The following is a 12,250-nucleotide window of genomic DNA, read 5'->3' as shown; positions in this document are numbered from 1 at the left end:
ATCTGCGGTACAACTTCCTAAACTAAAACTGGCTCTTAGAATTGAACATGTACTAGTGTTTTGGAGGAAAGAACTCTTTTATAGAGCACTTGCAGGAAACACAAGGATTTATCTTTTATTGGGCATGGTTCACAGCTCCGTACAGCTTTTTGAAGTACAACATTTTAGCCGTTCGCTACCAGACTTACTACTGTCCCCACGATCGCGGTTCCGAACGTTGAATAGCTGTAATAGTTTTCCCTTTACTGGCACAAAATATGCATTTGTCTTGCGGCCCTTTACAAAATGTTGGTCCGAAACGTAGTTCTTCGTAATACAGACTTAGACATCTCTGATCTCACTGAAACTGTCTGGAACTCATTACCACTGTAGCGTAGGATAGTCCATTGTTGTCCTTTCCTGCCAATTCAGCGTGGAATCTTTCAGCGTTGTTGTGCTTCAAATGCAAAATACGCATTACCGTACGATATTTCACTACAACAATTAATTTGGACGTTTTTCTTTTTTTTTCTTTTAGCTCCTCTAGCGGCATCAGGCAGTACGACGACTGCAGACAACTTCTTGGAAACAAAAAGTAACAATTACCTAACGTTAAGTTTTCGAGCTTCTTATAAGTGAAGTTAATCGCGGCCCCTTGCATTTCGTGGAGGGTAAAATCATTTTCAAGCTGTGGGACAGGTAAATCAGCATTACTGTACTTAGTGATGCTGGGAAAATTGACATGCTGTCTCGAAGTAAACGCTGAATATATAAGACTTAAATGTTTGTGGGAAATCGTGTATTGGTATTTCTGGGACATCCGTTGTTTATTGTACCATCACTGGACAAATATATTTCAGTTTACTCAGGTGATATCAGAAATCATGACGCATACGGACTTCCCCTACGGTGTGTTAATTAAATAAAAAAAATACGTTCGTAGCATCTTCTAGTAAGAAAGGTTGGGTTACTAAAACAAGAAACAAGGTAGTTAATGGATGAATAAGAATGGAATTTTGCTGCGTTGAGTATAATTGTGCAGAAAATTGTAAAGATGGCACAGAAATATTATACACCAGAAAGAAATAGATGGTGACGGTAGTTGTGACATTCACTATTACATTTACATTCATCCCCTTAATCTTGCAGTGATGTCGGCTATGAATTTATCTGACTTTAAAAGGGCGATGCCATCTTGTGTAATTATGATCTGCGAGCTGCTGTTTCACTCGTAATCTTTTGGAACGTTCTCTTCAAGACAACAAACTGTCAAGTATCTCATTATTTCCTCCTGTCGTCATTAAACCACAGTGAGAAGCTACTTCTTGGTTAGCTTTCTTGGCAGAATACATTTAGTCTGTGCCCATATTTTTAAAACCCTCACGGTGTGTGCGCATAATTATAAAGTTTAGTAAGCTGTGTTTGAAATGTTGCATAGAAAACTAGATAGTAATAAATACATTAAAGTCGCCAGCAATACTATCTCGAGAGATTCAACAGAATATCTGACATTTTTTTAGATCAGATGTAATTTCGACAATGTTAACAACAGTATTATTGAGTTTCGATAAAAAAAAACAAAACACATCAACTACTTTCTGAACAAAATAGCTGTTATATTTTGGAGTCATCCTGTCGGACGCAGTTCTGCATTTAATATTCATCATAAGTTAAGAGAGGGACAGCCAAGTACATAAACGTATCCAGTATCAAATTTTTGTTAATAGGTATGCTTCCTTCCCAGCAAAAGTAGTATTGGTAAGCGTCAATGATCGCTTGCTTTGATCCCACGACCTCCTAAATCGTTACGGCGTCGGAATTTTAATTATTGGCTGTGACAATGTTAGTGGCAAAGGGTATCCGGATGTCCTACCTGTCGTCAAACCCACAACCTCCAATCTCCACTGCCAAATGTCGTGACGGAATTTTAATACCCCGCCTGTCTGGAACTATTGTTAATCCATCTGAAAATGTGCAAATGAAATCTAAATGTTTGCGGACCATGTAACTGCGGCCGAGCTTGGGTACTAACCTGGTATTCATGTAGTCTGGAAAACCACCTGAACACCGCAACCAGGCTGGCTGGTGCATCGACCACGGCTTTAATCCGTGCGGATTCGATCCGGGGCCGGTGCGTCCCCCCGAATCTCGAAAGCGGGGTGCTTAAGTGCGGATGTTCGGGCGGGTAGTGAGTTGCTGTACACTATGGAAGAGATACTCACCGCCAAAATTCTGGTACCAGGTGGTCATAGATTTGATAGCAGGTGCTCATCTAACAGTGCACTGCTGATTGTAGATCATGTGAATCAGCTGCTGTGTGGGAACCCGTCGGTTGTATGGAATCAGCGCAGTAAGGCAGCTTGACTTTGAGACGTGACAGAATGGCAGAATTAAGCGAACGTCATTGTTAGTGTCACTGACAACACCCTGTATGACGTTGCCCGAATTCGTAGTCTCTCAACACGGACTGCCCAACATTGTCAACAAGGTATGGCGTCCACTCACAATTATTGTGTCCACTCACAATCGTGTAATACTGTGTAATAACTGTGTTTGAAAAAGATATTAACCAACACCCACATCTACCTCTATCTACTCCACAAGCCACCGTATGGTACCTGGCAGACGGTACTCTGTACCATTACTAGTCTCCTACTCCACTTGCAAATAAGGCGACGAAAAACGACTATCTATATGCTCCGTCTGAGCCATAATCTCTCTGATCTTATCTTCATAGTCCTTACGCGAAATGTACTTTGGTGGCAGTAGCACTTGTCCGCAGTCTGCCTTAAATACCCTGTTGCTGGTTCTTTAAATTTTCTCAGCAGTGCTCTTCGAAAAGAGCGTCGCCTTCCCTTCAGGGATTCCCATTTGGGTTCCCGAAGCACTTCCGTAACACGTGCGTGTTGTTCGAACCTGCCGGAAACAGCAGCCAGCCTCTCAGTTGCTTGCATATCATCCTTTAATCCTACCCCGTGCTGATCGACAATGAGTCGCACTAGTGTCGTGTACGCGGTCTCCTTTACTGATGAAGCGCACTTTTCTAAAATTCTCCAAATAAACCGAAGATTGCCGTCGCCATACAATCCTTACATGCTCATACCATTTAATATAGTTTTACAATGTTAGACTTAGATATTTAATCGACGTGACCGTGTGAGGCAGAACACTAATAATGTTGAATTCGAACATTATGGGTAATTTTTCCTACTCACCTGCATTAAACTACATTTTCTTCATTTATAGCTAGCTGCCATTCATCATACCTACTAGAAGTTAGCAGTCACTAACGCCGGTGTCAGCAAACATCTACAGGGGGGCCTAATTACTATTAAATGGTTTTAATGCAGAGGAACTAAATTCATAACTATTCTCCTGACATATAGGTACGTGACCAACAGAACACAAATATATGTCGTTGACCGTCGGGTCGAAGTTTTTGAACCTTTCTGCTGTGGGACATACATAAAAATTAGCCCGTTCGATGCTTTTGTAATGATTCTGTCTTGTTTCGTCCCAAAATGATGAAAAGAATGCAGTCCTTCAAATGTTCCAGCGACTTTCTCTGTGTGTTGTTGCTTGGTGTTGGGAAGGCAGACCATTACGTCGGCTCCAACGAGATACGAGTATTTCATAGAGGTTTCCAGAAGGCTTATAAATTACACTACTGGCCATTAAAATTACTACACCAAGAAGGAATGCAGATGATAAACGGGTATTCATTGGACAAATAAATTACACTAGAACTGACATGTGATTACATTTTCGTGCAATTTGGGTGCATAGATCCTGAGAAATCAGTACCCAGAACAACCAATTCTGGCCGTAATAACGGCCTTGATACACCTGGGCATTGAGTCAAACAGAGCTTGGATAGTGTGTACAGGTACAGCTGCCCATGCAGCTTCAACACGATACCACAGTTCATCAAAGGTAGTGACTGGCGTATTGTGACGAGCCAGTTTCTCGGCCACCATTGACCAGACGTTTTCAATTGGTGAGAGATCTGCAGAATGTGCTGCCCAGGACAGCAGTCAAACATTTTCTGTATCCAGAAAGGCCCGTACAGGACCTGCAACATGCGGTCGTTCATTATCCTGCTAAAATGTAGCGTTTCGCAGGGATCGAATCAAGGGTAGAGCCACGGGTCGTGACACATCTGAAATGTAACGTGCAATGTTCAAAGTGCCGTCAATGCGATCAAGAGTTGACTGACACGTGTAACCAATGGCATCCCATAACATCACGCCGGGTGATACGCCAGTATGGCGATGACGAATACATGCTTCAAATGTGCGTTCACTGCGATGTTGCCTAACACGGATGCGACCATCATGATGCTGTAAACAGAACCTGGATTCATCCGAAAAAATGACGTTTTACCATTCGTGCACCCAGGTTCGTCGTTGAGTACACTATCGCAGGCGCTCCTTTCTGTGATGCAGCGTCAAGGGTAACCGCAGCCATGGTTTCCTGTTGTCTTGCAATCGTCCCCATCTGTTCTCTCACGGATCGAGACGTGGCTGCACGATCCGTTACAGCCAAGCGGATAAGATGCCTGTCATCTCGACTGCTAGTGATACGAGGCCGTTGAGATCCAGCACGGCGTTCCATATTACCCTCCCGAACCCACCGATTCCATATTCTGCTAACGGTCAATGGATCTCGACCAACGCGAGCAGGGATTTTCTCTGCCTTGAGATGACTGGGTGTTGTGCGTCTTTCATCATCATTTCATCCTCATTCTCTCGCAAGACGCCGTAGTGTTGTTAAGGAACTTGTGGAGCGGCGGCCGAACCGCCCCGCGAGGGGTCTTCCGGCCACCAATGTCATACGCTCATTATTATTATCAGTTTGTTAGTGAATTCCGTTATGGCTATTCACAGAGAAAAAAAAACTGAAGCGATACACATAGGTAATCCAACGAGATTTGGACCAGCCAATACAATTGACTTAGATCAAGAGGCGATCATGGTGCCATGAACCACATATGACAGTACAACGCTTATCTTTCTGCCATATGCTTTGTGGGTAGTTAATGCAGACTGTTCACAACATAATATACATAACCAGTTGAAATTTAAACATCGGATGACTTTCCTAGGTTCGCAAAATAACATACGATATCGATGGCTTATTAATGATATGACTATTCATCAGTTACAAAAGGTGAATGTTATGAAAGTTGAGCGGGGTCACATGGCACCAATCCCGAAAGGTTGTGAACGCTCACGAAGTGCCAAAAATAATGCCGAGTCACAGCTGCACTAGCAATATGAAGAATTTCGTGGGGAGTTCACAATGCCCTAACTCCTATCCACAACCTACTGCTACCACCTCACTGGTGATGTGGTATGAGCCGCCAATGCAAGGGACAGCTTCAAACCGATAGCTGATTACACCATTGAGAAACCAAGGGAGACACACTTATCCTATTCAGTTTGCAATAAAAGCTTATTTTAAGAAACCTAGAAGTGTGTGCAGAAACAACCTTGTCCAAAATGTGAAGAAAGTAAGATAATATGCACCGTCGACATCAAACAGTATCAGTGTTTGATCTAGAGGCATACGAAACTATAATATCAGGAATGCCAGTAAAATATGGAGATATTATGGGCAACAAACTAATAATTCGATGCTTTGGCGTAATAAATCAAACTGACGATTCGCAAGACAATGTTGAAAATACGACTACTGAAAAGAAAGACAGAAGATATTGCCAAATGTACAGTTGTGTATTTTCATATGTTTTTCAACACCCGATCTACCACAGGTAATACGTACAAGCTTGTTCACTACTCCCCTAAGTTTTCTCACCTATCTTGATTTATACTGAGATGAAGAACAAAGTACAGACTCGTGGCAGTGACCGTTGCTCTGCAACTGATCAGAAACTTTCTCTTGTTTTGTTTGTAATGTTAGTTGCTGTTCGCGAGGCAGATGACTATGGCTAAACACGGCTGCTCCTGCGATGTTGCCATGGGACTTGTGACACGAAGGGTTAAAGGTCACTTACTTGTGGCAGTTAGCAGCTCAGTTAAAGTAGCAGTGACTTATGGTACATAATGCTCATGTAAGATGAGACACTGAGAAGGAAAATTTTCCTTTTGGATGTCAGAAATGCCATACTTAACATATGTAACAAGTGGTCTTATCTCTAACGTTGCGTTCTGGGGTTCAGCAACCAATATAGTGATGAGAGAGACCTCATCTCGTTAGCCCAGTGATTATACACAAGTGCATATGCGTGGCGATTCTAGGGAGACGGGACGGGGGGCTGGTGATTTGTCATTTCTTGCTTTCTGTTTTATACAACGGAGCTGCAAAATGCCACAAGAAATTTTTTAACAAAATCTGTGAAGAACAGCTATGAATCAGTTCTTCTCAAAAGCTAAACTCTCTATGCTGTGTTAATAGTCAGATCTACATGGTGAGTTCCTTCACTATACAAATGTCTCTGAAGAACTTCGACCTGACCGTTAACCATACGAATTTGTATTTCGTTCGTGACGCAGAACCCATATGTCAGGGGAATAACTGTGAAGTGAATGTAGTTACTCACTCCTAAGCCTGCGTAACAGCAATTTGGCTGACACCGGTGTTAGAGACATGTTGCACTCTGCCTATCCTCAAAAATGCGAGAATTTGTTGGATTAAATCCAACTCAATACCATAAATATCACATTCGAGCAAATTTAAGTTCTCCATGAAACCATAGGTGGTTCCTCAAAATGTGCCGCATGCTCGCATTACCATAGAGGATACACTGCAACGTATTCAAACAGTTTAATGCTTTATCCAACAAAGACAGTGTAAAACTCATTACATAGTTCATTACTGTGGCTTGACGAAAACGTGTGGATTCCTGAAAAATAAGTATTGGATGAAGATATGCTGCTAGAAGGAAAAGGAACGAGATGTGAAGCGTTAACAATAACAAAAAATTACATAGTGTGGTATTATGATTTAATCACAAAGTATAATGTTAATCTCCTGCCGTAATCATGTTTTGCATATTAGTGTACGTACAATACTGTCATATTAGAAAGGGTGGTCTGCCTCCGTGGCCATCAGGCGTGAAATACAAATCGTACACCTTTTTTGTTGAGCATCACTCAACTATATTAAAGCATTTTATACTTTCCAAAGCGAATAACAGTAGCTGACGCTTTCGACACGGACGAGATGGCGCCACGCAGCCACGGAAGTCGCTGTCTGGTATCAGCAATTCGGCCTAGAAGGGCGCATGCGGTGTTGGAAACCACACAGTGTGTCCTGAAATCTGTCACAAAAACTTTATTACCGGTGTTTCAGAAGGTTAAACCCATTGTAGCTGTCCAGCCATTATGCTCGGGATTTCAGCATTCAGACGAAAGGCGCTACAAAAATTTAGGCAACGAGCACCTTCGACCATGAGACGTTGTATTAACACGAAGCGTGATTTGCCGCTAGACGAGGAGCATATCCATAGCATAGCCACACGAACAGGAGATAAGATTTTCTCCACGAACAAACGCAAGCTATGGTGTTGCCAGTTTGAAGAGATAGCCGGCCTTAGAGACCTATCAATGTGGCCATGTTATTTGTAACATGTGTGATAAGCCGCGGTCTTAGCCTCTGCAGCGGCCAGCCCCCAGCCAACTTTTATGTCAAAGAGTGCACCTCACGTCTCTGAGGTACAGTACCTACTTCCTGTATTCTGTCGACTATGGACCATTTCTATGCACAATTGCGTCATAAAAGAACTCTGAACAGCTGGAAGCACAATATCCGGTGTTACAGATTTTCGAAATTCTGACAGGTACAACAGAGTAAACTTTTTCGGTCTTTAAGATGTCAATTGAAATACAATGTTGTTGTTAAATATCTCCCTGCCGTCTTTTCATCACACTTGATCCTTAGTCAGAGGCACATCTAACGAATCAATACATATCATTGATAAACCAAAACGAAATAGAAAAAATAACATTTCTACCTTCAGAGATGGAATGCTCTTAAGATATTCTCCCTAAATTTGAGCGTAATGACGTGTTTTCTTGTCGACGAAAATTAACACTTCCGTAATTAAACATTCAATGGTAAAACTAGTATAAAGTGAAAATTTACTAATACCTAATGAACCAAAAGAAAATCAAAACACAATGTGAAATTTCGTAAAATTAATGTTACAGAATACAAAAATTTTATCTACTAATTCTGACAGAAATAGGCAGATAATTGGAGGCACCTGGAATGATTAGATTTGTGTTAGACTGAATGATGTGGATGTTTGCAGAACTGAATATAAAGAAAGAGAAAGTACTTCGTGACGCGCAATAGCAAGAGTCGATTCACTACACCTGACGTACAAGGAAATCGCATAACTGCCGTATGTAAAAGAGCGTTACTAGAAATTAAATACAGATCGTGTCCTACAGTTGCAAAACTGTTTGAGAATGGCATAGTTTGTCTTTCGTAAATGAGTATCGTATACTGAATCCTACTCGATGTGGCGTGTGCACGTTACACGTTTGCGGATGTAGTATACACATTCGTTATCGTACACGTCGTGGTTTCGGGAAGTGATCTGTTTCAGGTTAACTATCAAAGGCTCTCACGCAATATGTAATGGGTATGGAATGTTAAGTGTCTTGACGCAGCATCGGTAACAAAACGAACTTAGGACGGTACTTGTTCGCTGCTTGGATTTCACTGGTAATGAAATGCGTGCAAGGACGGTTGTCGACTTACAATGAGAAATTATCGGCCCTGGTCACCCGTAGTCCTTGCTGATTCGAACATCGTCAAATTGAAATTATCGATGTATCGAGATTTCTTCGACTTTCTTGGAAGTACCTCAATACATCTAAGAAAACGTATGTGTTTTGCGTATACTCAAAGCGTCGGCCACGACAGATCACCGCGCATGCACTCTGTAATTCGAGGTCGGCGACCAACTGACTCTCAGCAATTTGAATTGTTTCGTCAGCTATTTAGGTAACTGTTTCGTCATTCAGCTCTTGCCGACACTCCTTTATTTTTCAATTGTGCATAAATCAGCATGTACAGAACAGTTGTAAAAATGACTTCAAAGAAGAACAAAACGGTGGACTTACGAAAAAAAGGAGTACGTTATTAAGGCCACGTTACTTGGACCGGGGGAAAGTTTTCGGATTTCGACATCCACGTTGTTGGTAGTCCTGAACCGCAAAGATGATATTTCTGGAAAAAGTAACGTAATGAGAGAGGACTCGAACTCGGCAATGAAAGTTCCCTCCTATTGGAGATTATTGCTTGGAGTGTTTTATTCATTGTGCAGGACACAATATACCTAAAGTAGATTTCATGCTTACAATAAGGGCTAAGTTATTTGATCTTAGTATGGGCACTGAAGGCTTCGCCACTGTGTGTCACTTGACAACAAACTGCCTTTTAGGAAGATTTGTGGAGAAAGTGCGAGTGCTAATGACACGGTTTCTGCAAGATGTAAGAATGAAAGAAACTGAAATTTCCTGTGTACGCTGGAACACGTTTGTGTGTCTTTGATTTGAAACCTTACACGCCCTGGCAGATGACGTTCACCGGGCAATGGCCATACTCACACCCTGCCGTCGGAATGTCACATTGTGTACAGCCCCAGTCTACTCACTGTCAGTCATACCAAGCGACACACTTCCATACAATTGTTCTGTCTTCGTAAATAAAAGTGGTTTCACCTGTAAACAGTTAAATGGGACTATTTGACAATTCGGAGTCATTCAACGAAAAAAATTACAATCACCTACGTACAAATCCTTCGCGAATGCACTGAATCCGCTTTTAAGTGATGAGGATAGAGGCCTTGTATACTTATTGTACTTTGGAAAATCGGTAAGTACAGAAATTTTCTGCGAGCTTGTTGAAGGACTACGCACTATTTAAACTGAATAACGTCTTCTACGTCATTCAGACCGTTAATTTGCACGTTCAGATGAAGTATGATTTCTGGGCTGTAGCAACCAATTCAGTAAATACACGAATAAATAGTAATTAGTCGGAACATTGCTGCTCCGGAGTAATATATTGTATTCTCTAAAAGCAAAATCAGCAAACCCATTACGAGACGTTTACACAGGTACACAGTGGCACACTCACCTTTTCCCAAAACTGCCGTGAGCTCTTTTGTGCGACGTCATAAGCGCGTGACTGCGTGTGAGATCGCTCTCTAAGTTTTCATTATTTTTAGGTTTCAGATACATATTTTAACGGTTTTTGTGATAATATTTACTATATAAGTGACTTATTAGTGGTTTCTTCATTCACCTCTGCCTTTCTTGTGTTGTAACCTGATATTTGTGAGTGTTTCGTATCGAACAACTTAACCTCTTACCCGTGTTTACATTCCGCGGTGACCAGATGCAGCTGTAGTGGCGCATCGAAAGCTAAGTACTAATTAATTGTTTGTGTATAGTAGTTTATTCAGGAACTTTAGTAGTCCTCAACCGGTGCACTTGGTGTTTTCCGGTGAAATAACTTCAGAAGAAAGTTTTGCGAACTGCTTTCAGTTTCGTTACTGTGTCATTAGACGTTTGATTTTCTTTCTGTGTTAGTATTTTGTTATATTCTCATTTGTTGCTGATTAATACTGTCAATAATAGTAGTTACTTCCCTTGTAGAGCAAGTTGGTGATTATTGTAGTCAGTTTTTAACATCTTTTTATTGTAGTAGCGGAAATTAGATAAAGTTGTTTTCTTGTTTCAATAACTGTAAAGTTTTACCATGAGTGAGAAGTGTGGGCTTTGCCGTAGGTTCGTGAGTAGTGGATTGCGGTGTAAGACTTGTTCGAAGTATTTTCACTGGGGGGAATGCAGTGGGGAAGCCAGTGGGCATTCTGGTGAGATCCTCTCCTGGAACTGTAGGTTATGTAGCAAGAGTAAGTTGATAGAGGAGCAGGAGCGTAAGATCTGTGCCCTTCAGGTGCAGTTGAAAAACCCACAGGAGGAGCTAGATAGGATGAGGAGTGAGAAGGGGGTTGGGGAATGGGAGCTGGCTGTTGGCAAGAGATCTGCTAGGAGAAGGAGATTTTCTGATTGTTTTACTATTGGTGTATGTAATGGATATGGCCAACTGTCTGAGTCTAGTGGAGAGGAATCTCTAGTAGCTGTAGATGTAGGAAGTATGCAGCAGACCTCAGCAGTTACGGTGGCTAGGACAGTTGCAAAGTCGAAGAGGAAGAAGAAGGTTCTGCTGTTAGGTAGTTCTCATGGTAGAGGTGTAGGCCAGCAGTTGCAGGAAGTTTTGGGGAGTGAGTACCAGGTCACCAGCATTGTGAAGCCTAATTCAGGATGGGCTCAGGTGACTTTTAACATAGGGGGGTTATGTAAGGACTTTACTAAAGAGAATCAGGTAGTGAATGTGGGTGGGGCTGGTAATAGCACTGATAGGGACGGGGAGTATGACATAGATGGTGACCTGGAAAAGATAGCCACTCAGACTGGCAACACGAATGTGCATTTCGTGGAACTGTTTCAGCGCCACGATCGGCCTCATCCTAATACAGCCGTCAGGCGTAATAACATGAGACCTGGGAGTGCGCTGATGACAGAAGGCATGAGTCACATTTCAGTGGTGTCGGTGGAGTCAATCAGCAGGACGGATTTCCCTAGACATGGCCTGCACCTCAACGTGTATGGAAAGGGGAGGTTGGCAAAGCTTATAGGTGACAGCATAGGTGGGAGTGGTGGGATCACTCACGGGAAAATTCCTGTACTAGTGGGTGTTAGAGCTGCACCTTTTTTAGATTGAAGTCAGCTGATAGGTATTCCTGCTCAAGGGAAGTCTCTCTAACACAGAAACCACTTTCGACAAAGCTTAGGTATCCGAGTAATGAGGGAATTAGTATATTTCATCGAAATATACAAGGTATTAGAGATAAAGTTAGTGAAATGCTTATAGATGTTGACTCTGAAAAATTTTTTATGTCTGAACACTTCTTAAATAAGGAGATAATTGAGAGGCTTCCTTTACCAGGATACAGGTTGGCTGGCAGCTTTTCTAGGAGCTCTTTGCGGTGTGGGGGAGTAGCCATGTATGTGAAAAACGGTATCCTATTTGAGTCAATTGATGTTTCAAAGTACTGCACTGAAAAGGTGTTTGAATGTTGTGTGGGTGTGGTTAAATTTAGTGGAGCTAAACTTCTTACTGTTGTTATTTATAGATCCCCAGATTCCGATTTCACAACATTTTTGCTAAAGCTAAAGGAGGTTCTTGGTTCACTTTATAGGAAATACAAAAAGTTAATTATATGTGGTGA

Source organism: Schistocerca americana, chromosome 5, assembly GCF_021461395.2.
Source record: "Schistocerca americana isolate TAMUIC-IGC-003095 chromosome 5, iqSchAmer2.1, whole genome shotgun sequence".
Lineage (NCBI taxonomy): Eukaryota > Metazoa > Arthropoda > Insecta > Orthoptera > Acrididae > Schistocerca > Schistocerca americana.
Note: the sequence above shows the minus strand (reverse complement) of the source record.